The 26,720-nt window shown below is 46.1% G+C and overlaps 1 protein-coding gene and 1 long non-coding RNA gene across 2 annotated transcripts in view; both read left to right on the forward strand.

Moving 5' to 3' along the window:
• The window catches only part of LOC146839149 (uncharacterized), a 258,618-nt gene that overhangs the window by 141,151 nt on the left and 90,747 nt on the right, over positions 1-26,720 (forward strand). The window lies entirely within an intron of this gene.
• Positions 17,456-26,720, forward strand: part of LOC146839150 (uncharacterized) — a 76,433-nt gene continuing 67,168 nt past the window's right edge. Inside the window, exon 1 of the long non-coding RNA XR_014960801.1 lies at positions 17,456-17,617. This is a non-coding gene — a long non-coding RNA (uncharacterized LOC146839150). The remainder of the gene's footprint in view (positions 17,618-26,720) is intronic.

Consider the following 26,720-nt stretch of genomic DNA (forward strand, 5'->3'; position numbering starts at 1 on the left):
ACTCCGGCCTGCACAGCAACGCCTTCATGTGCGGCTATGATCAAAGAAAGTCTGCGGTTCTCTTTGGGAATCAGCCGACCCCTAACAGATGGAATAGTTGCAAATGGAATTTGATCAGATGACAAGTGGTATGTATAACGTGAAGGGAAACCTTAGGGAAACTCCGTACCATCCTTCGACGCCTCTATAGCTGCTAGAATATCATCATCACTTTTAGTCATAGACCTACTGACTGCTGCTACTGAACAAGTGGCTACTGCAGATTTGCCGGCCTCATCAGCCATTGAATTACCAACAGCGTGTGCTCTCACACGTTGATGTCCAAAAGTATGGATAACATATTAGTGTTAAAAGTTCCTTAAGAGCAGCCACTTGGACCCAAAGCGTTTTATGCTTAGATGCGCTACTTTTAGAATCACGACAAGTCGTCATTGAAGGATTGTACACAGGAAAAAGAAACGCACACAACAAGTGTAGGAACGTCCGAATAAGCAAACTCAAGAGCCAAAACCAAAGCATGTAGCTCCATCAATTGAGCCGTGCAATTCCCAAAAGATTGTGTGTGCACCAAGGAGGATTTGAAATCCCCATCAATAATCGAACATGCCACAATTGCGTAGGCTGCAGAATAAGCATGTTTAGAACCAATGGCGGGCTACGCAGATCCATCAGTGTAAATAATGCATTTGTACTGATCAAGAGGGAGTCATGATAAAGGAGTAGGATGAACATGTTCACATTGTGAAAATTCCTGTGTTTGGAAAGAAGTTTCAAGACAAAGTTGACACCAGCCGACGTCAAAGAACTAGCCTATTGTATCCAATGTGGATGCAAGGCTTTGGAATTTGAGACACTAGCCTTCGTAACCGCATCTAAAGCAGGCACTGGCGAGACCATGGAAATGCGTTCATCCTGAGCCAAAGAGGGTTCTTTCAGAATCGCCATCTGGACAGCTGATAAAAATTTTCTGTAGAAGAGAAACACATCTCAGCTGGAGTACACAAATGCGATTTATAAGCAATGGGGACCATGTCCCCCTCATTGAAAGTCACGAAGGTAAAACCTACCCCGCCTGGGACAATCCTTATGACCAAATTAGCAGTACTATCTTTCGTTAACAAGAACTGAGAAGCAAGCAGATCAGATGGCAAAGCCTCAAATACTGCTGTATGTTCCGGAAGCAAACTGGAAGATGAGAAAGAGGGTTGTATCAACGCGTATAGCGGCTTGATATGCTGGGCATAATCAGGAATATATGTTGTACCAAAATTAGAAAAAACAGCAAAGACTGCAAATTTTTAAGGGCAGAGGGAGTCTGCAATTGAGCGCATTTCTCAAAACAAATATGGAGCCAATCCCCCACCTTTGTGATTGAGTTCATAACCAAGAAAAAGTACTGCCAGAAAAGCAATGTGCGATTTGTAGCCCAATTTAGCAAAATGTGTGACAATGCGATCAACGCGCAGAAGATGAGAATTTATCTCATCATCAGTCAAATAAATGTCATTGACTTACGAAAAGGCACTAGGGTCAATCTCATGTAAAATTGATACAATGCGTGCCGCAAACATGCTAGGGCTATTCTTATATCCCGTAGGCAATCTTGTATATCGTCTTTGATTGCCTAACGCACTGAATGCGGTCAAACCATGGCTCTCAGGAGCCAAACAATGGCTTAAAAAGCTGTTGGGAATATCAAAAGTTGTTTTATATTTTATGCGAACAATGTTGTTTAATAACGCAGAGCTATGTGTCTTCTGAATGGCAAAGTTACGAACATGACTGTTCGAATGTACGTAATCTAAAACTATACAATATGAACCGTCCAGTTTCAATATCGGAAAAAGAGGATTATTCATCGACGATACACAGGGTTCATTCGAACCCTGTGTGAGAAGTTGGCCTGATATATGCTGTCCACTAGTTATAGTGGGCACTCTGTATCAGTCCAAACAACCCCTTATTGGTTATAGGTTAAAGACAACCTTTATTGAAAGCTATTCTAGTGGTAGCTATGGAGAGCAGCCTTCAGGCTAAATCTTGAAGGAATGTAAAGCAGCTTGTTTTACCAGTCTATAACCTCTTGAATGATCAAATGAAAAGACAATGATAGCACGTTCCTGAATAGGAAAATGTCTTTCGTTTTGCACTCAATCTCAGAGATATGATCTCTTTTGTGAAATTAAACTCAGGTAAATCGGAATTTATTCAAGCATAACTTGAGTTTATTAACCGTTGTTCAAAGTTAATGAAGTCAAAGAATTGTATTCATTCTTTATCAATGCATCATATATCCAACTGCCCAATGCATTTCGGGCTTTTTTAAGCCCTTCTTCAGGGGCGGTACTCTGAAAGGATAAGGTATAGGGTTCAGTGTATATATATACATTTTATAAACACTCAATAGAAAAGAACAATTTTTATCCAAACAATTATACAGTAGATTTTGATTGTAACAAACATGATCATGTTGAAACAGTATTAAAAGTAATACATTCGTAATAAGTAAAAAAACACAATACCAGTGTTGGTAATTACCAAAATGGAGGTACACTACACATCAAAGTGATGTGAAAATATCCGCTTGTTTTACATGTTAAAACAACATACTGTGATGTGCATTTACCAAGGTCATAGGAAATAGTGAAGCCAAAATGGACCAAGAAAGTTTGGGTGGTAGTGTAAGTAAAGAAATTAAATGAGAAAATGAAAATGCCATATAGGACAAAGTAATGTGGTGTGTTTTTGCCAAAATTGTAGGAAAAAGTAAAGACGAAATAAAAAGAAAAATCTGGATGGTAGTGTGGGTAACAAAAATACATACAGCGTGGGGCCTTTTAAAAGAATACAATCACTGTCTGACAAGTAACGGAAGATCAAACTTACAGTTGGTATGGTGATGTATAGATTCTCCTGAACCCGGGAGAATCAAATCGGAAATGCTCCGGTAAGTGTAATGGATGGTAATCATGTGATATATAGACATGTGATAAGGAAAAGTGCGGGAAAAAGAGAACTACAAAGAAAACAGACTTGTAGTTCCAAGAGGTAATCATGTGATATGTGATAAAGAAAAATGCGGGAAAAGGAGAACTACAAAGAAAACAGACTTGTAGTTCCAAAAGGTCAATAAAGTTTAGTGAAACTACACGTGCAAACAAAATATAAAATAATAAACAAAAGTGAGTGCAGTTACATCTGTAAAGGAATTAGGCCAAAAGTAAAAAGAAAAATGGAATAGACAGCGTGTGAAACGAAGAAACACATGTAATTCGAGTGATTCGAACCAAAAGCGATAGTTCAAAAAATGTAAGATATTACCAAATCCTGGAGCTTGTAAGGGAGCGTCAATGTAATAGTGCAATAGTACATGTGTATAAGATGAAATTAGTAAGTAAAATAAAATAAAATAACTGTAAGATTCAACATGAACTGTAAAGTTACACAAGGTACTAGGGTATCACAAGTCGGGTGGAAAGTTCAAATCTCCAATTTAAGGTGAATAAAGGAGACCTTAGTTACAGAAAACAGCCCAGATCATAACGCTCGTTGAGACCTTTCGGATGTATGGAATTCAGCTTGTGGATCCAAAATGTTTCTCTTTGTAATAGATATTTACTATTATCACGACCCCTCAGCTGGGGAATCTGTTCAAGGACCAAAAATCGCAGTTGACAGATGTTATGCTGATGCTGGTGAAAATGAGTTGCGATTGGTGATTTCGCCTGTTTGGTACGTATATTGCTTTTGTGTTCATTGATCCGTATACGGATTTTTCTCTCAGTTTTGCCCACATAAACCAAACCACATGGACATTTCAACATGTAAATGAGATTCTGACTATTACATGTGGCTGTAACCTTGAGTTTGATCGTGTTACCTTGTGAAGGATGTTGGATGTTGGTACCTTTGATGATAGAGTTACAGTTACCACAGTTAAGACATGGTAAAGTACCTTTGAAGGAGCTGGTAGTGAGTTCATCAGCTTTAGACAATATTTGTTTGATGTTGCGTGATCTTTGGTAAGCAAATCTAGGTGATATTTCAAAAATGTTATTGAAATCCATTTCCATGCTTAACATAGGCCAATACCTGAGGATGGTTTTTTTTATGTTGAAACTTTGTGTGGAAAATTTTGACACAAATGTCATTCGTTGATCTGAAGTTTTTGGTGGTTTGGGTGAAAGAAGCATCTGTCGGGTAGATTTGTTAGACTTCAATATGGCGCTGTCAAGAACTTTGGTAGGATATTTTCGTTGTTCAAATTTGGAAATGCAAGCGGATTTGCTTGATTCAAACAATTCATTGGTACTTGAGATTCTTTTCAATCGTAGTAGTTGTGAGTAGGGCAAGTGATTCTTGAGAGATGGTTGGTGGAAACTGTGAAAGTGCAGGAGATTATTGCGGTCAGTAGGTTTAGTGTAAACCTCAGTGGTGAGGTTTCCTTGGTATAATGTGACCTTGGTATCCAGGAATGTTATTGATTCTTTGTTTATACAGTGAGTGAATTGAATTCGTTGGTCAACTGTATTAAGTGATTCAATTAATGATTCCAGATGATCAATTGAGCCATTCCATAAGATAAAAATATCATCAATGTATCTTTTATAAAGGGTAAGATGTTGGGTCCACTCGTGTTTGCAAAGTATGTTGTCTATTTCAAAACGGTGCATAAAGAGGTTCGCGTATGTTGGGGCGGCACAATTGCCCATGGAAGTTCCGGAGCATTGAATGTAAAATGTTCCTGCCCATTCGAAGTAGCTGTGATAAAGGGTGAAATGCATGAGTTCCATCAGAAATACTTTGAGATTCTCTGGTTTGTCTGTGGTCATCAGAAATGACTCGATTGCCTCAATGCCTTTATCATGGGGTATGGAAGTGTAAAGTGAGTTTACATCAATGGTACATAGGACGGTTTCCATGGTTATCAAATTTTGAATGGACTCCAGGATATTGAGAAAATCAGTAGTGTCCTTAATGTAGGTAGTCATCGACTGAACAGAAGCTTGTAGATGTTTGTCCAAGTATTTCCCTACGGGTTCATGTAGTGAGTTCACTGTAGACACAATTCGTTTGCACCAACTAATTTTGCTTAAAATATTGACCTGGAGAAATTTTGAGTGCGCAACTTCTGTTCTAGCTTTTCAAATGAAAAGACAACCACACCAGGTATATATTCAAAATATATGTATTTAGCTTAACACACACCCCTCTAGTATCTTTATGAGACTGGAGTTTGAAGTACTTACGTTACAAGTGAGCAATCATCAGTAATAGCACAAATACACGTTTAGGCCCTAGGGGCGTACCAAACCATATACCAAAAAAGTGGTATGAGAACCACAACTGAACTAGACACAAGGCCTAGAGCCTGTAGAATCGCTGAGACCCCAAGAAACCACCCAAGGTAGTGACACAGGGAACCCACGGGGACTGTATGCAGTGTGTAAACACAACCGTGGGTTCCCGTTATCTTTTATGGGCAATGTCGCGGTGGAAATTTAAAGATTAGGGACACATCTGATTGAGGCAGGACCAAACCCTTTTTCTAGGACTAGCACCTACAAGAGCAGTGGAGTACTCGAGTTACCTTACCCAGGGAAGCCGGGTGCATAGGTGTCTTTTGGCGTTGGGTCGTGTTGTCAATTTCAATGCAAGACTGCAAAGACCTGCTGCATGGATAGGGACAAGGGTCTCTCTGAAGCTTCAGGTGATAAGAGGGAACATGCACGCTTTATTCATAGGTCTGAGCTGCGGCGTGGGGTGCCTCGCCTCACTCCATAAATGAGCATGGATAGGGACAGGAGACTCTCTGAAGCTTCAGGTGATAAGAGGGAACATGCACGGTTCATTTATAGGTCTGGGCTGCTGCATGGGTAAGCCCTGCCCCACTCCATAAATGAGCAAGGATAGGGACAGGAGACTCTCTGAAGCTTCAGGTGATCAAAGGGAACATGCACGGTTCATGCGCAGGTCGGAGCTGCTGCATGGGGTGCCTCGCCTCACTCCATAAATGAGAATGGATAGGGACAGGAGACTCTCTGAAGCTTCAGGTGATCAGAGGGAACATACACGGTTCATGCATAGGTCTGAACTGCTTCATGGGTTAGCCTCACCCCACTCCATAAATGAGCATGGATAGGTACAGGAGTCTCTCAGAAGGTTCAGGTGATAATAGGGAACATGCATGGTTCATGCATAGGTCTGAACTGCTGCATGGGGAAGCCTCACCCCACTGCATAAATGAGTAAGCATAGGGAAAGGAGTTCTCTCTGAAACTTTAGGTGATAAGGCGAAACATACACGGTTCATAGATAGGTATGAGCTGCTTCATGGGTTAGCCTCTCCCTACTCCATAACTGAGCATGGATAGGGATACGAGTCTCTCAGAAGCAACAGGTGATAAGAGGGAACATGCACGGTTCATACACAGGTCTGAGCTGCTGCATGGGGTAGCCTCTCCCTACTCCATAAATGAGCATGGATAGGGACAGGAGACTCTCTGAAGCTTCAGGTGATCAGAGGGAACATGCACGGTTCATGCATAGGTATGATCTGCTTCATGGGTTAGCCTCTCCCTACTCCATAAGTGAGTATGCATAAAGGCAGGAGTTCTCACGACAGCTTCAGGTGATAACAGAACATGCACGGTTCATACATAGGTATGAGCTGCTGCTTGGGGTGCCTCGCCTCACTCCATAAATGAGCATGGATAGGGACAGGAGACTCTCTGAACCTTCAGGTGATAAGAGGGAACATGCACGGTTCATGCATAGTATGAGCTGTTTCATGGGTTAGCCTCTCCCTACTCCATAAATGAGCATGGATAGGGACAGGAGACTCTCTGAAGCTTCAGGTGAGAAGAGGGAACATGCATGGTTCATGCATAGGTCTGAACTGCTGCATGGGGAAGCCTCACCCCACTACATAAATGAGTATGCATAGGGATAGGAGTTCTCTCTGAAACTTGAGGTGATAAGGTGAAACATACACGGTTCATACATAGGTATGAGCTGCTTCATGGGTTAACCTCTCTCTACTCCATAAATGAGCATGGATAGGGATACGAGTCTCTCAGAAGCAACAGGTGATAAGAGGGAACATGCACGGTTCATACACAGGTCTGAGCTGCTGCATGGGGTAGCCTCTCCCTACTCCATAAATGAGCATGGATAGGGACAGAAGACTCTCTGAAGCTCAGGTGATAAGAGGGAACTTGCACGGTTCATACACAGGTCTGAGCTGCTGCATGGGGTAGCCTCACCCTTCTCCATAAATGAGCATGGATAGGGACAGAAGACTCTCTGAAGCTTCAGGTGATCAGAGGGAACATGCACGGTTCATGCATAGGTATGAGCTGCTTCATGGGTTAACCTCTCCCTACTCCATAAATGAGTATGCATAGAGGCAGGAGTTCTCATGGCAGCTTCAGGTGATAACAGAACATGCATGGTTCATACATAGGTATGAGCTGCTGCATGGGGTGCCTCGCCTCACTCCATAAATGAGCATGCATAGGGATAGGAGTCTCTCAGAAGCAACAGGTGATAAGAGGGAACATGCACGGTTTATATACAGGTCTGAGCTGCTGCATGGGGTAGCCTCTCCCTACTCCATAAATGAGTATGCATAGGGACAGGAGACTCTCTGAAGCTCCAGGTAATCAGAGGGAACATGCGCGGTTCATGCATAGGTATGAGCTGCTGCATGAGGTAGCCTCGCCCCACTCCATAAGTGAGTGTGCATAGGGACAGAAGTTCTCTTAGAAGCTTCAGTGATAAGAGGGAACATGCATGGTTCATACATAGGTCTGAGCTGCTGCATGGGGTGCCTCACCTCACTCCATAAATGAGCATGCATAGGGACAGGGGTCTCTCTGAAGCTTCAGGTGATAATGGAACATACACGGTTCATGCATAGGTCTGAGCTGCGGCATGGGGTAGCCTCGTCCCATTCCATAAATGAGTGTGCATTGGGTCAGGAGTTCTCTTAGAAGTTTCAGGTGATAACGGAACATACACGGTTCATGTATAGGTATGAGCTGCTGCATGAGGTAGCCTAGCCCCACTCCATAAGTGAGCATGGATAGGGACATAGACTCTCTGAAGCTTCAGGTGATTACAGGGAACATGCCCGGTTCATGCATAGGTCTGAGCTGCGGCATGGGGTAGCCTCGCCCCATTCCATATGTGAGTGTGCATTGGGTCAGGAGTTCTCTCTGAAGCTTCAGGTGATAAGAGGGAACATGCACGGTTCATACATAGGTATGAGCTGCGGCATGGGGAAGCCTCACCCCACTCCATAAAGGAGCATGCATAGAGACAGGAGACTCTCTGAAGCTAAGGATAATGAGCTGGAACATACACGGTTGTGTTATGAAAGTTTGTATATTGTTTCTACAAGTGCACATCAATGAGACAGTCATCACCTTTAAGATCATTGTATAACAGCGGTGCAACATACTTGCCCTGGATACGTGTCAGGGTGAGGCTGCGTGTGATTTGTACGTTCAAACCCAAGTTCTTCAACTATTCATACTTATCTGCAGTCTGTGAGAGGGGAGGCTGGTATACACAATGCTGTGTGGGGAGGGCAGAGGCTGCTGTTTCTGTAAGTCAGAAGGGCCACATCATGTATTCGATAGAAGCCATTTATTGAGGCACTCCCATAGGCGAAACTGTCACCTGAAGCTTTGTCGAGTCCTCTTTCTACCATCTTACTCTGGGCAACCAAGTATTTAGTTGAGTTTGACAATGATACTTCAGTCACCGCTATGGACACAAAGGTGCCTGAATCAGTCACCATTTTGCCACCTGAATGTTCAGCGGTGGGATCTTCCGTTTTATATCAGAACTGGATTTAGCTGGTCTTACACTCGTGTCTCCCAGTTAAATGGCCCACTGCACCATGACAACCGTAAACTAATTAAACGTGAGTGTAAAATTAGTGAAAGGCTTTGGCAAGTAAATTACTCCTAAGAAATTAAGTCTGAAATAATAAGAGCACAAAAAAACAACACACCCCCAATCCAGACCACCAGCTGCAAGGTACACTGCATGCTAATAAACTGTAGATCAGCAATCAAACATGCAACCGAATTTGGCAGATATCATACTGAACTACGACGTTGACATTATGTTTGTCACCAAAACCTGGCTAAATGAATCCTCCGTTATGATACTTGACCTCCTAGTCCCCCACGTTTCTCTTTCATCAAAAAGGACAGATTAGATCATCTAGGCGGTGGTATAGCCATCATACATAAAAACAGCATAAAAATAGCTGAAACTAAAACCTCCTCCTGTCCAACATTCGAATAACCCAGCACCAACCAAACACGAAATGACAACAAAGCAACAAAATGTCATCTCATCTGTCACCCACCAGGAAACACTCCTGCACTCGGAGAACAACTATCTGGCCTACTAACACACTGCTCCCTCTCTGACTCCGACAGCATTATCCTAGGTGACTTCAATCTCCAATGGAATAACGAGAAGGACAAATTATTACAGTCACTAATTGAACTCTTACTCTGCAAAGATCGCACCCAACATTGCAAGGGACAAACCCACACCAAAGGCTCTACCTGAGATGTTATCATAGTCAAAAATGAATTAGTAAGCATCAGCAAAATTCTCCCAATCGACTGGTCAGACCACCACAACATTCTCTTTAATATTAACTAAGCCGCAGTGCCACCGAAACGAGCTCAGATGACACATCAATGGCGCAGAAACCTCAATCCTATCCCTCGCTCTAATTTGAAAGAGAAAATGTCATCCCTACTCACACCCACCACAGACGACCTCATTACGGATGAGCTCACTTCCCTCTACGACTCGACGATGAAAACTGCGCTGCACCAACTGGCATCCCTGAAACACAAAAGGATCAGAGATACCCCGTCAAGAGCCTAGTTCAAAAAGACTTGAACTTTGAAAGAAGACAAGTAAGAGCCGTTGAAACACTCTGGAGAGCAAACCCATTTACAACCAATCTCTTCCAGCTCAGATGAGAATGTAGGAATTACAAAAAAACGCATCCTCAAAGAGAAAACCACCTTCTTCGGTATCACCCTAGACAAAGCTAAAAATCGCCCCTAAGAGCTCTTCAACATCATCTGAAATCAAACCTCCAAATCTGCCAAAGACAATCCCTCTGCCTCAAAACCACAGTGAGACAACCAGGTCACATTCTACAATGAGAAAATCACCAAAATTGAGCTCTCCCTAGACTATCACCCACAAACTCAACACAGGAACTCTTCACCCAAAACGAAGATAAACCCAACCCTAGCTCACATCACAACCCCCAAAACCAAGACTGCTCCCCCATCAACTGCAAAAATAACCCAGCATCCAAAACCTTCCTCCACACCCAAGAATTGGAAGGGCTTTAGACCTCTCTCGGAAGAGGACATCTCCATGGCGATTGCCAAATACAAACCCTACCCCTCCTACACAGACCCACTGCCAGCCTGGCTATAAACCTCAACCTCACCTTAACCCCTTTATGGACCAAGATCATTAACAGCTCCCTGAACAGCGGGCTGATGCCTAACTGCCTTAAACAAGGCCAAGTCACCCCCCTGCTAAAAAAACCTGATGCAGACGTAAACGATCCTAAGAACTTTAGACCATCACCAACCTTCCTTTCCTAGCAAACATCCTCGAGTAAGGTGTTCTCTCCCAACTCAACAACCTACTTGACTCCCACCAGTCAGGTTTCAGAAAGGGATGCAGCACTGAAACAGCTATGCTGAATATAACAGATAACATTCACAATGGCCTTGACACTAAGAGATGCTGCCTGCTCGTCCTGCTTGACCTGTCTTGTCCTTGGAAATGGTTGACCACTGGTTACTCTTGGAAGCCCTACAAAAGTGTATCAGAGATGATGGCACTGTTCTGAAACGGTTAACTTCATTTCTACATAACCGATCCCAGCTCATAAAAATCAACAACTCGATGTCTGACATCTCCCCAATAACCCGAGGTGTCCCGCAGGACTCAGTCCTTTCCCCCACACTCATCAACAGTTACATGGAACCCCTCACCACTAAGCAAGCAAATATCTCCTACCACCTACATGCCGATGACACTCAGCTCTACCTAGAAATATCCTCTCTTAATGATATTCACAACATAACTCCACGCTCACAAAAGTACGAAACCACATATCATACCACACAACCACTTCAAACTCAACCAAGAAAAAACATGAAATTCTTGTCTTCTCCAATCACAAGCGCCCCCCACAGATCCAAGAATGGATAAACACCCTGGACTCCCCGAACTCTACCTGACTCAGCCAAATCTCTGGGGATCTCTCTGGACTCAAGACTAAACATGAGCAGTCACATAAGCTCCACTGCAAAGGGCTCATTTTACAGTTTAAAACTCCTCAACAATATCATGCCTTTCCTGCCACCTAATGACCTAAAAACCACAACACAAGCTCTAGTTCTGTCCAGACTAGACTATGGTAATGTCACACTTACTGGAGCAGCCAATGCACACGTAGCCCCCTTGAGAACCATCCTAAACGCAGCAGCAAGAATGGCCACAGGAGCCAAGAAACACAAACACATCACTCCAGCACCGCAAAACATAAAGTGGCTACCAATTGAACCGCATTGTTGTTGCAAAACGGCCTGCCTCACCCACAAAGCCCTACACACTGGCAAACCAGAGTACCCTGCAGCTAAACTCACTAATGCAGGTGTAGTAAAAGACATCCAGGGAGCCTAAGAAGCTCTAACATGCTCCTTCTCATCCTCCCCATAAAACACATACAAAAAACCCTCTCCCGCTCTTTTCTGGCAACACCCCTTTTTCCTCAACCGTCATCTCCATCCCTGTGGACAATAGCTGTTCTATGTCACCTTATAATCCCCTACTAATGACGGCTTACCACTGCCACAAACTCCTCACTGCTCTGATCCTCAACTCCTCAATCAAACTTCTCCACTCTGCCTGAACTGAACTTTTATTAGTGTATTATGACTGTTTATGATTCTGTCGTGTTTGTTGCTGTAAAGCCCTCTGATACCCCCTGGGTTGTGTCAGCGCTATAAAAAACTCCTGAAATAAAATAAATAAATAAATCTGCTCCTAAATGAGAGCTCTTTACTAGTACAATACTCAATGCATCAAACACCTCTAAACTACCTCTCTCTGTCGTCCAGTCGCTAGAAAACCCATTTTCACCTCCAATACAGTTGAACACTCTAACAGTTGTGTGACTCCCTCTCACTTTAGTTTGAGGAAAAAATGAAAACATGGTGTGCAGCACCATATGATATGGCTGGAAAAATTCTATGGCGGTTCCAATCTCAAAAACACATCAGCAGACCCCTCGGTCTCTGGACATTTTAGACCTATTTCTGTGCTCCATGTTCGGACTTTGAAAAAATATGTCAACTGTGAGAAGGTGGCCTGATATATGCTGTCCACTAGTTCTAGTGGGCACCTTGTATCAGTCCCAACAACCCCTTATGGTGATAGGTTAAAGACAACCTTTATTGAAAGCTATCCTAGTGGTAGCTATGGAGAGCAGCCTTCAGGCTAAGTCTTGAAGGAATGTAAAGCAGCTTGTTTTACCAGTCTATAATCTCTTGAATGATCAAATGAAAGGACAACCACACCAGGTATATATTCAAAATATATGTATTTAGGATAAAACACAGTGTGGTGTATTGCACTACCTACACTAGTGTGGCCTTCTTAACTCTCTTGAGTTGTTGAAAGGGTGTGCTATCCCTTAGCACACAACTCTAAGTTCAGTAGAACTTACTGTAGCTAATCTTGATATTATATGTAACTTAGGTACCTTTAGTGGTTTTCAGTTGATCAATTCAATTGAGATTATTTGGTAAAACAATAGCAAGCTGGAATTCCACCGCTGCCACCAATGTGAGAAGGTGGCCTGATATATGCTGCCCACTGGTTCTAGTGGGCACCTTGTATCAGTCCAACCTTATGGTGATAGGTTAAAGACAACCTTTATTGAAAGCTATCCTAGTGGTAGCTATGGAGAGCAGCCTTCAGGCTAAGTCTTGAAGGAATGTAAAGCAGCTTGTTTTACCAGTCTATAATCTCTTGAATGATCAAATGAAAAGACAACCACACCAGGTATATATTCAAAATATATGTATTTAAGATCAAACACACCCCTCTAGTCTCTTTATGAGACTGGAGTTCGAAGTACTTAGTTTACAAGATAGCAAACATTAGTAATAGCACAAATACACGTTTGGGCACTGGGGGCGTATCAAACCATTTACCAAAAAAGTTGAATAAGAACCACGACTGGGATAGACACTAGGCCTATAGTCTTTAGAATCGCTGGGACCCCGAGGAACCACTCAAGGTAGTGACACAGGGGACCCACAGGGACTGTATGCAGTGTGTAAACACAACCGCGGGTTCCCGTTATCTTCTATGGGCAATGTCACGGTTGGAAATGTAAAGATTAGGGACACTTCTAATCGAGTCAGGACCAAACCCTTTTGGACTTAGGAAGTTCTAGGGCTAGCACCCACGAGAGCACGAGAGTACTCGAGTTACCTCATCCAGGAAAGCCGGGTGCATAGGTGTCTTTTGGTGTCGGGTCGCGTCGTCGATTTCAATGGGAACCTGCAAAGAACTGCTGTTGCCGTGATGAGGAGAAGTGTCCGCATTGATCCAAGGCCGGATCTAGGATGGAAGGAACCTGAAGGCAGAGGGGTCAGAGTCTGGGTCACTTGCCAGTGACCTAGGGCAGGATGGACCAATGCCCACAGATGTCGGGTGCTTCAGGTGAGTTTACGGGTGTCTTAACTCTTCAGCCACGAGGTTCAGGAGGCATACACAAAGTCCAGAGCCTGTTTGTGTGTGTGTGTGTGTGTTTTTGTGTGTGTGTGTTTGCGGTTGCTAAGGGGATGCTGACACCCGTCCTGCTGTATTCACAGTGCTGTGAGGTCCCAGCCTGCAGTTGAAGCGCTGTGAATGTGCAGCACTAGTCTTAGAAAGTGTCTGCAGCTCACTGACCTTCCATTTCAAGGATTTTTCAGCAGTTGTTTCAAAATCTTCTTTAGAGCCTCTCGTTGCTCAAAGGGAGTCATGTCTGATATTGATGTGTCTTTGTGTGCACGTCATTGCTTGGTTGTGCATGTGCTAAGGTGACACTCTGAGGTCACACTCATAAAAGCACCGCCACCATGAACATCTCACGCACACACACACACACACACACACACACACACACACACGCACACATAAACACATAGACAGACAGACAGAGAGACATACACACACACGCACACACACAAACAGACAGACACACAGACAGACACACAGACATACACACACATCTCACACACACAAACAGACACAGAAACATACACACACTTCTCACACATGGCACCCTGAAACCTTGGCAGCTCTGCAAGTGTGGACTGATAGTGGGCGTGTTAGAAATGGGATTTCGGGTTGGCTAGGGCTTGCGCCAAAGCCAGGCAGAAACCACCACTCTAGTCAGGGCTGGGGAGTTACACGCCAAAGATAACCCCTGGTCACCCCCTTGGTAGCTTGGCACGAGCAGGCAGGCTTATCCCGAAGGCAATGTGTAAAGCGTTTGCGCGCGCACCCAGCAACAACACCCAAGGCCCACCACAAAAGAAACTCCACACAAGGTTATATATAAAACTAGCCTTTGTATTATACCAAAACACATTAGATAATATTCACACAATTTACACTGTGCCAACTGCCACTGGGCAGAATTTACAGGGGACTATTTACACAAGACAGGGCCACATGGACCACTGTCAGAATCATCACAAATCACCAAATTATAAATGTAGAAATGTAGAACAAATAATAAACGTTGCAGCTTCCCACTAAGTGCTGGGCAGCTGTGGAAATGAGCCTGGGCACCACTGTGCCTTTAAAACAAATATGACACATGTTGGAGCACACTGGCGCTCTAGATTAGCAATGCCCCCTTCGTTGGAGCCTCACAGGCTCTTGAATAATAATGGCGTAGCACTGGAGCCACTTAGGCTCTGGGAATAACCTATGTCCCTCAACGTTGGAGCCTCTCTGGCTCTTGAATAATAATGCCCCAGATGTTGGATTGGGGTGGCCCGCTGCCATCCGGGGCCGCCCTGAAGGTAGAACTGCACTGTGCCTTCACTGGCACTCTCGGGGTTTCGGTAGAGCGTTCCTAGGGGGAGGCACTGACAGGGGGTTCCGATCTCACCCCCCCAGACACCCAACACAGCCCCACTCACCGGGACCTTTGCGGTGAGCATGTTGCTCCTCCTTGGCTCTCCTTCAGTCTCGTGGCGACGGCGGCTGCTGGGCTGCACACGGGGCCCTCTTCCCTCGCAGGCGGGGGCAGGCACCGGCAATGTGCCTCGAGCCCCCTCCGCTTCACTGGTTGTCAGGGCGGCACTTGCGGGACACTCAGTACGGAGGGGAGTCCCGCGCCGCAGTAGGCCTCACTTCACTTCGTTATGGAGCCCGCGAGGCTCGGGGTCACTTCCGCCTAGTCCCGCGGCAGAGCCGGCGAGCCTCCCTGTTGCTAGGGACGCGCTCGCGGTGGGGACCAATCCGGGCTCGGCTCTGGCCGGGACATGGCGGGGATTGGCCAATGCACCCAGCAGCACCGGTGATTGGGTCACGGACTCCGGGCCCGCAACGGTGAATCTTTGTTACGGTGGTCAGGAGGGGTGAGCTCCCTCGCTCTCAAGCACAGAGACCCTGGTGGGGTGGGCACCCGCCAGGGATACAAAGACGGCAGATCTGCGGGGCCGGCACCCGCTTTTCCCTAATTCCAATACGAGGCAAAAACGCGGGGTGGGCACCCGCTATTTAATTAAAGGCAACAAAGAGCGGGGTGGGCTCCCGCCAACGAGCACCACAATGTGGGGTGGGCACCCGCTATAAAACACGGCAAAAAGCGGGGGAATCCCTACGTCGGGGTTCCCTCGTAAATTATCGCAGCTCAGCGCTGCTGGCCCCAACGAGGGCGCTCCTCAGCAAATAAAGATATAGCGCTTCCCAGGCGCTTGACGGCAAGGTCCAGGAAAAGTCTTTAGATGCAGGGGGGCTCACAGGGCCCTCCAGCAGGGAGGCAGTCCCCAGTGGTGGTCTCTCCTGGCAATCAGCAGCAGCAGGCCCCCTCAAGTTAGGATCAGAAGAGAACATTTTACATGGGGTCACAGCCCCTTCTTATACACAGGTTACCTTTGTTTCAAGGTGCAGGGAAGGGGCGAACCAGATGCAACTGGTTCTTGAGCACTTTGTTTTGCTCAGCCCCTCTCCCTATTCACAGAACAGGCCAGGGTCATCAGTCGCACCACAGGGGGCGGAGCCAGCATTGTGTGGGGAAAGCTCAGCCCTATTTAGGTCCTAGGTGTACTCCTCCCACTCATCAACATGCAGACCTCTCCCCTCACCACTGGGGCAGACCCATCCTGACTCCTGGAGCCAGGCACACCATCCCATCACACGCCAGACAGTCACTGCACATTTATGCCAGTGTCTAGAAGTGGCACTTCTATACTAGCTACAGTAACGCCGCACACATCATTGCGCAACATTCACTCTCATGAGTTTGCACATATCAAACTCGACCCTGCACTCCCCACGCATCAGGAACTAGCACGGTCACTCAGATCCCCCATGCATTCCTATGGGAGGGCAGGTCAGTCTCACTGAACCATACACAGAGCGCACGCGCTTTCCACTGGGACACAGTGTGAAAGCGCCTAGAGGCCTAAAACCACTAGTACTCCATAGGGAAAAAGCTGATATACTCGCAAAAAGTTTAGGGGTGAACCTGCCAGAAGGGCCAAGACCAACAGGGCGGTTGGTGTGTTTCTCCTCAGGGAAACATGTGTCCTTCATGGAGGAAATAAAACACACGTGTGCAGCTGTGCTCAAGGAAGGGAGAGCTCTGGGCCTGCTGTAGGTTCAGAGAGGCCAGGCTTCAGCAAAGACCTCCATGCACAAGAAATGAAACAGATACAAAAGCTATCGTTTGAGGAGCAAAGAATGCGTTCACTTACACTGAACTACATCCCCTCGAGTAACATTTCTCGGTTTGTCTCAAAACTAATGGCAGAAGATGGACTCCAGTTTGGAGTTTGCTGAAGAAACAGGATGTAGAAGAGTCCTGCTCCTGCTGAAGTCTCACAGAGCATCCCTGTGAGGCCTGTCATGGACTGTGTGTGTCTTAAAAACACACATGTCTGTGTCTTTACAGGCACCAATGCTTGTTTCCCTGCTGGAGCCTGGAGGCGGCGGTTCCATCAGCGGCCACCAGAGGGCGCTCCTCGCCTGCTGATGAAACCACTGAGCTGCACATTGGTGAAAGTGAGAAGGGTTTCCTCTTCCGGGTCAGCGGCGGCAGAGACAGCACCAGCAGCGGTGGTGACATCACTTCCGGCCTCTGCAGAGGAGGAAGGACTCCCTGTGTGTCTGTGCAGTTAACTTCATCTTCAGACCTTCACAGACCCTAGATCTGCCCCTGCCCCCCTCCCTCAGACCCCAGATCTGCCACCCTCCCCAGCCCCCCAGGAGGAGGAAGAGACACCCTGGACATGTCTGCACAGGTTTCTGCTCAGGTAGGAGATTCTCAGCACCTTCTGCTGTGTTTGTAGAAATCGACTGAATAATCCTGGAGGGAATCTCTGCAGGAGCCGTGCTGAGCTGGGCTCTTCTATCCGGGGGCCTCTGGGGGCTGAGCTGGGCTCGTCTATCCGGGGCCCCTGGGGCTGAGCTGGGCTCTTCTATCCGGGGGCCTCTGGGGGCTGAGCTGGGCTCTTTTATCCGGGGGCCTCTGGGGGCTGAGCTGGGCTCCTCTATCCGGGGGCCTCTGGGGGCTGAGCTTCGCTCTTCTATCCGGGGGCCTCTGGGGGCTGAGCTGGGCTCTTCTATCCGGTGGGATCTGGGGGCTGAGCTGGGCTCTTCTATCCGGGGGCCTCTGGGGGCTGAGCTGGGCTCTTCTATCCGGTGGGATCTGGGGGCTGAGCTGGGCTCTTCTATCCGGGGGCCTCTGGGGGCTGAGCTGGGCTCTTCTATCCGGTGGGATCTGGGGGCTGAGCTGGGCTCTTCTATCCGGGGCCCCTGGGGCTGAGCTGGGCTCTTCTATCCGGGGCCCCTGGGGGCTGAGCTGGGCTCTTTTATCCGGGGGCCTCGGGGGGGCTTTCCTTTGTGTTAAAGTTGAGATATGACCAATGCACTGTAGCCTACTGCATTTTGAGGAATATGTGCATGCTGCACCGATTCTTACTTCACTATAAGGAATCTGTGTGAATTGCATCTTACTGCACTATGAGGGTCCTGTACACACTGGACTGCATTATACTCCACTGTGAGGATTCTGTGCACTGCATCCTACTTTACTATGAAAGATCTGTTAACTGCACTGCATCGTAATGCACTGTGGTGAATCTGTGCACACTGCACTGCATCTTCCTGCACTATGAGATATCTGTAGACACTGCATTGCATCTTACTGCACTATGAGGAATCTGTGCACTTCATCTTACTGCACTATGAGGAATCTGTTCACACTGCACTGCATCTTAATGCACTGTGAGGAATATGTAAACAATGCACTGCATCTTACTGCACTATGAGGAATCTGTGTACTGCATTTTACTGCACTATGAGGAATCTGAGAACACCGCACTGCATCTTACTGCAGTGTGAGGAATCTGTACACACTGCACTACATCTTACTGCACTATAAGGAATCTGTGCACTTCATCTTACTGCATTCTGAGGAATCTGTGCACACTGCATCTTAATGCACTGTGAGGAATATGTAAACAATGCACTAAATCTTACTGCAATATGGGGAATCTGTGCACTGCATTTTACTGCACTATGATAAATCTGAGCACACTGCACTGCATCTTACTGCAATGTGAGGAATCTGTGCCCATTGTACTTACTTCAATGTGAGCAATCTGTGCACACTGCTCTGCATCTTACTGCACTGTGAGGAATCTCTACACATCGCGATGCATCTTATTGCACTGTGAGGAATCTGTGCACACTAGATCTTACTGCACAATGAGGAATTTGTGCACTGCATCTTATCACACTGTGAAGAATGCGTTCACTCTGCATCTTATTGCGCTTTGAGAATCTGTGCATGTTGCAGTGCATCTTACTGTACTGTGAGGAATCTGCACTTGACACTGCATCTTACAGCACTTTGAAGAATCTGTGCACTGTACTGAATCTTACTGCACTATGAGGTATCTGTCCATGCTGCACTGCATTGTACTGCACTATGAGGAATCTGGGCACACTGCACTGCATTGTACTGCACTGTGAGGAATCTGTACATGCTGCACTGCATCTTACAGCATTGAGGAGTGTGTGCCAATTGCACTGCATCTTACTGCACTGTAAGGAATCTGTGCAAACTGCACTGCATCTTACTGCAGTATGAGGAATCTGTGCATGCTGCACTGCATCTAACTACACTGTGAGTAATCTGTTCACAATGCACTGCATCTTACTGCACTATGAGGAATCTGTGCTCTGCACCTTGCTGCACTGTGAGGGATCTGTCCCACTGCACTGCATCTTACTGCGATAAATCTATTCAATTTGCACTGCTTATTACTGAGCTGTTCGAAATCTGTGCCACTGTACTGCATCTTAATGTACTGCAAGAAACTTCTGAACGCCGCACTGTATCTTACTGCACGTTGGAATGTGGTTTGTTAGTAGGTGCAGGTAGGTACCTACAGCTATTACCAACTCCACAATCCCAAATAAAATCCAGTAAAGTCTCAATAAATTAGTCCTTGCTCAAATCTTGATAGCTTGGCTCACAAGTGGTCAGGCTTAACTTAGGAGACAGGTGTGTAACGGGTTTAGAACACACCAATAACAGTAAATAAGTAGGAAAAAACACAAAATAAAAATCTGACACTAATTTATAGAAATAGCCAATATTTTTATGATTAAAATGACACCAAAGCGACAAAAATCTAATGTAGGAACCGGCGATATGAATTTGTACATATTAAAAGTAAAACTAGTGCTTAGAAGCAAATAGCACTCAAAGAGTTAAGAAAAGGTTGTTCTGGACTGGGGCAAAGTCAAGAGTTCAGGCCGCCTGCAATTTAATACTTTTACACTTACTTCCAGAAGTGTTTGTTGATGCAGGAAGTGGTCCACCGCACAAGCCAAAGGTTTAGAATCTCTGGTTTGCCTCTTCAATCAATCAGTCAGTCAGGGAATTGTAAGCGTGCTACTCACCCGTGAGGGTCTCAAGGCGCTGAGGGGGAGGAGGGGTCCGCAGATCTGGTCTTGAGGGTCTTCCTGAAGGTGTTCAGGTAGGGGGGTGCGTCTGATGTCTGCCGAGTTGTAGTCCCAGACCTCTCTTGGGGTCTGGGACTACAACTCCCACAATGCACCAGGTCAATCCAATTAAAATTCGGGTGTAGTTTGTCAGCTGGAGCTGTCCTTGTTGCTGATGTTGCAGGTAGCCCTTCCAGCACTTTTCTACCTGTTGCTGATCAGGGAGTCCAATACTTATCCTTTAAGACAGGCAGAGTCCTTTTGTGGGGAAGCCTTGTGAGTGCAGCAGGTGCAGTCCTTATAAGTGCAGGGCTCTCTTGAGCAGCCCAAGGGTCCAGCAGGGCAGTCCTTCTCCTCCAGATATTTAGTTTGGGTGTTTGAGGGTCCACAACACCAGTAAAGGGTCCAGAAGCTCTGATTTGCCTTTTGGAGGTTTAGGAATACAATTCCCATAATGCACCTGGTCAAATCCTTTAAAGTCCAAGTGAAGTTAGTCAGCTGGGCTTGTCTTGGTAGAGTTGTTGCAGGTGAGTACTCGGAGCTCCTTTCTAACTTGCTTTCAGGGAGTCCACTCTTTAATCTTATGAAGCAAGGTAAAGTCCTCTTCTGTAAAGCACAATGTGTGTATCAGGTGCAGTCCTTATGAGGGCAGTCGTCTTGTAGTGCAGACCCGGAGTTCACCAGGGCAGACGTTCTTCTCTTGATATTTCCAGGCAGGCATCTGATGTTGCTGGGCAGCTATCCCCTATTGTTCCAGGTTTCTGGGCTGACAACAAGGGGCGTGCCCCTGACCAATGGGGTGCAGGGTGCCATCTTCTGTGATGACCACTTCCCCTGAAGTGTGACATATTTGTGTCCCAGAAAGCATTGTTGCACAAAAAACAAAATGGAGAAAATCTCTCCTGGAGCTTCAAGTCTGGCTAAGCCCACCCACAGGTGTGGCTAACTTTCCCCCTACACTTGCCTTCCAGCCCCTCTCTTAATTCAATTACAGGGGCTCCCACCTGGCTGGGGGTGCAGGAAGCGGGGGTGGGCCTGGTTCCTGTCCTCACTGTCCTTCTTCCTTTGAAGGCCAGTTTGGCTACCCAGCCCCCTTCCTGTCCTGACAGCTGCATATCTTCTCCCACCAGATGTCTATTTAGTCTCATGTCAGGCTACTTCACACCTCATTAAGGCAGCTTGGCTCAGCCTGTCAAAGGTTGGCCAATCCAAAGAGGCTGCTACAGAGTTGAATTGGGTAACTTTTGGAAAGCAATTCTATAACTTCATTCCACCAATAGTTACAATACATCCAACCATGGCAAGTTGTTGGATTCATTGCATCTATTCATTTAACACTTTGAATTATTATTATTGCTTACTCCCGTCAAAAGATAGGCCGAATTCACAAAGGCCATCTGAGACAAAAGTCTATCTTTACGACTTTTGGTATTCACAGAGGTCATTTACGAGTCGTATCTTTATGTCTGCAGTCAGGCCGGAATCTCCGCAGTCTGGCCAGAATCTCCTCACCCGGACTGTACTCTCCACACCCGGGCCGTACTCTCCGGCTCCAGCCGCACTCACCGCCTCGGGCCAGATGAAGTGTAATCAATGGGCCAGAATCCAATTTTTTACAAGAAGGAACATTAGGAATGTGTGATAAATGGTAGAGGAGGTCATGAAAAGCAGTTTGGGCAGGGAAAATGGTGTGGCCGGACACTACATCATATCCCAGAAAAGTTTGCTCCTTTGCATCATGGTACATGAAGTCCATGATTTGCGCTCCCGTCATTGTTGACTGTAGTGTCACACTACACTCAACACTGAGAGAAAAGCTAATCATGGACTGCTCAACACTGAGGGGAGCGCAAATCATAGACCACACCCTCAGCTCTCCACTGACAAGTGGCTGAGTTGCTTTAGGGGCAACTATGGGTTCTTAGAACCTCTTCTGCTGTTTAGAGTGGGGGCTACCACATCCTGTGGCAGACACCCTTCTTCCACCCTCCACCTTGACAGCTGCCGGAGTGCTCAGGACGTCCTTGGAGTCAGGTGAAGCCTTACCATGCCATCTCTGCTCTTCCTCCTTACTGGGTCGGGATTCCCTTGGCTCACTGAATCTCTATTTAGGAGTGGCTTCCCTTTCCTTTCCTTTCCTTTCCTTTTCTTTTGGGATCCCAGTCTCCTAACCATAGGGACTGGCTAACCAGGATCTTTGGATGGGTGTGTGCCCTGGGCGACCGCCCCATTGCCTACTCCCACCCTCAGGGATCCCCAGCTAACCATCTGGATCTGTCGTCCAACACAATGCTAGGAGGACCTCCTCGTCTGAGGTGTCCTACTTTATGGAGGCTACATTGGACAGCCCAGTACTAACCACCTTTTTGGAACAGGCGGGGTCACCTCTAAAGTGACCTGGCTTCAAACAGTCAAAACACACAGTGTTCTCAAAGATGGTTTTAAGCCCTGGTTTTCCTGCCTCTGCTTGTCAGAGTTGGGGTAGGATCTGCTCTCCTTCTTTTTAGGGTTCTGGGGTACTGAGGGAATCACTTTAGTTGGCCTACCACCTCCTTCTTTAGGTTTTTGTGGGCCTACCCCCCGCTCCCTTCTTGGAGTCTACCCCGGGGACTTCTTGGAACTCTTGTACACACCCACCTATCAGCTGTCTCCCCTCCCTGGGGCCAGACAGCTTAGAATCAACTAGACACTGAGACTCCTCCGTGAACAGATGAGAAACCCCACACATGTACTTACCTTTTTACCCTGTATCCAGCCCTCTAGTGCCTTCACTGATATACCAACAAAGTCCCCCCAAGATTGGGTGCTGACTTTGTGGGTGCCCAAACTTCATCCTGTACTGCTGTGGGGTGAGCCCAGATTTCCCGATCGGACACTGCTTCATGTGTGAGTAAGCCGCTGCTGCCTCCCCCTCTAGCGTCAGGAGCCCATCCCTCCCAGCTACTGGGACCAAGTCCTACAGGAGTGAACCCCAGTATGGAGAGTTAACCCTTCTCGTTCTGGGGGCCCTCTCAAATGCTGCCAGCCACTCTTGTATGTTGTCACACTCCTAGTACTTAGGGACAACCTCCTTGGGCAGCTTTGGGTCAAACCCACCACCCCTTGACATCTCAAATCTCTGTTTAGTTGCCACTATCTCTTGATTTGCCTTCACATGTCCACTTCTCCCGGGCCAAGGCATGCTTTTTATCCTCCACAGCTATGTAAGCTAACTGGGCCTCACACTCTTCTCCTGAGGGACAGTTCTGCCTCTTCTTTGGTGGATCCCATAAATCCTTCTTCCCACAAGCTGTAGGTCTGGTCCTGGTGTCTGAAAGAATGGACAGGCGGTCATCATCCTCCTCGTGGAGGTTGGAAGGGTCAACTTACCCCCTCCCCTTCTATCTGTAGAACTTCCTCTTTCTTCTAGCACTGCCCAGGGCTCAAAGGAATGCACCAGCTCTCCTTTCCTAGTGTTGGTAGGGGCAGGTAACCCCCTCTTTCTGCACATCACCCTAAGCTCAGCTACAGTGAGTGTGGGTAGGCAAGCCAGATCGATCAGTTTTGGGTCACAGAAAAGCTTTGGCACCAATTGATCAGAACAATTTAGAAAGATTAAAAAATGAAGTAATTAAAAGAAATTCGTCAAAATTTCCAAAATCTATTTTGCTCTAGGTCAGTTTGGAGTATTTTTAAAGATCTTCACTTAAATGCTGTATTGCATTAAACGCAAACACTGGACCCCACTACTGCGCACCACATGTTGGAAGGTGGTTTGTTAGTAAGTGTAGGTAAGTACCTACAGCTAGGAGCAACGCCACAATCGCAAGTAAGGTCCAGTAAAGTCTCAATAAATGAATCCTTGCTCGACCCATGGTGGCTCGGCTCACGAGCATTGAGGCTTAACTTGGGAGACGGGTGTGTTCAGCATTTAAAAACACCAATAACAGTAAATAAGAAGGAAACAACACACAATACAAATCCAACACCAATTTATAACAAGCATTTGCAATGCAATAGGTATCACATTTGTGAAAGCTAGAGCTCGTGTGTTAAAAATGACAATGTTTTTAATTTTGTTTTTTGTATGCATTGGAGTGGTGATATTTGCAAAGCACTATTGCCATTCGTATGACCTTGTGGCGCTGGAGAACTAGAAAATGGGAATTAGGTTATGAGGGAGGGGAGACAAGAGTAATATGCTGGCTCTGAAAAAGAAAGTAACAACAATGGAATGATATGCTCTTGAAGCCACAGGACTTTAAACAGGACTATGTAATTCACAAACATGACACATAATCCTCAACCTACTGCATAATCTCAGATTATAACAATAAACACATCGTAGCTCAAACGAAAGCAAAAAAAAAAAAAGCGTGACGTTGTGCTGGGCACTGGCATGTTCTCTGCAAAGTTTATCTGTCACCGTACAGTTGCGGATTGTTGAATTCAATAGCTAAACTGGTACTAATGTGGTTAATTTTTTCCCAGCCAGTAGTTATTTTCACAAATATTGTTCTTAGTACAGCACTCTCACCCACCTAATGGGCCTTTTATGTGCAATAAAACAAAAAACCTTCAAAATAAACATAGATGCACAGATAGGCACACACAAACGTGCAAGCACAGACACAAAGAAACACGCATACACAGAGAAACACACACATTGACATGCACACATTTGGAAACAGCCACCGGCAGCCATATACACAAATAGATGCAACCACACAAGCATACATTCACACACACACACACACACACACACACTCATGCACACATTCGCTAGTGGGCAAGAGAACAACCAAACGCAGACACGCACGTACACATAGACATGCACATAAGCAAACATGCACATACATATACAGCATTACCATGAGTAGATACATTTACGCACACACGCATGCACATATATACAAGCAGACATATACAGGCACTTATACATACCTACGTATATGTGCACACTTACACACACATGCACCCAGGCACCCACACACTCTTGTGTCTCTTGTCTCACCCCTGTGAGGTGGCTTCAATTAAATATTTATTTTACATTTTTGAAAATGTAAGCTTTTGAAGTGTTCTGATGGGAGCAGCGGATAGATAAAGATAGGAGGCAGAGAGGGGTGCTGACATAGAAACAAGAGCCAGATGGACAAATGGAGATAAGAGACAGATAGGGCGGCAGACATAGAAACAAGAGACAGATGGACAGATGGAGATAAAAGGAAGATAGGCTGTAGACATAGAAACAAAAGACAGATGGGCGGATGGAGATAAGAGGCAGATAGGGGGCAGACCCAGAAACAGGAGACAGATGGAGATAAGAGGCAGATAGGGTGCAGACATAGAAACAGGAGACAGATGGACAGATGGTGATAAGAGGCAGATAGGGTGGCAGACATAGAAACAAAAGAGAGATGAGTGTGTGAGATGGGGGTGAGCTATACGAAAAATCCAGACGCGAGAAATAGAGATACAGATGAGAAGAAAGAAGAGATGGTAAGGACAAAGAACGAGATGGGACAACATGGGTGGATAGTTACGGAGAGAGGGCAAGAGAGATAACGGAGAGAGAAAGATGAAGGCAAAGGTGGGAGAGAAAGGGGAGAGAGATGAAGACACAGTGTTGAGTGGGTAAGGTAAGAAAAAAGGAGGAAGAGGTAGATGGGACGACTTGGGTGAAGAAGTAAGACGAAGGAGCAAGGGGGAGAGATAAGACAACGGGTAGGTTAGATGAAAGATAAATAGAGAAGGAGTGAGATATTGCGTGATAAGGATGGGTGGGTTAAATAAGAGAGATAGAGAGAGAGCGAGAGTGGGATGAAAAGACAAGCGGATGGGTCTGGTGAGAGAGACAGAAAGAGAGAGAGATGAGGAGACAAGAGATAGGGAAATGTGAGCGAGAGAGGTGAGAGAGGGAGAGATTGGGAGACATGGCTGGACTGATAAATTGAGAGAGAAAGAGGGAGGATGGCAGAGGGAGACTTAGAGAGAGAGAGACACGTAGAAAGAGAGCGCGAGAAAGTGTATGAGAGATAGGGAGTTAGAGACACGGATCAGCCAGAATAAAATGTTTGCACAGAGCATGGGCGGTAGAGTGAGGAGCTGGGGCTGTCACAAGTGAGAGTCAAAGGCGCAGAGACACTGCATGTTCCTCTCAAACACTGCACCGAGGCAGGATCTGAATCTCTGGCAGAGTTGTGATCTCTCTTTGAGGTTTTTAATGGGCGCGTACAGAGAACAAACTCGTCTACAGCTGTTGTTACAAATTTCAGGTAGAAGAACAGGAAAATACAGTTTTGCTTGGGCCTTCAGTAAGTATATCCTTACACTGGCTTGGTGGATGTAATCTTCTTTGCAATTGTAGATTTCTTCTCAAAATTTGGGGGTGGGTGATCTGATTCAATGGCAATTGGTTGCAAC

This window comes from Triturus cristatus, chromosome 4_2 (genome assembly GCF_964204655.1).
Source record: "Triturus cristatus chromosome 4_2, aTriCri1.1, whole genome shotgun sequence".
NCBI classification, from domain to species: Eukaryota; Metazoa; Chordata; class Amphibia; order Caudata; family Salamandridae; genus Triturus; species Triturus cristatus.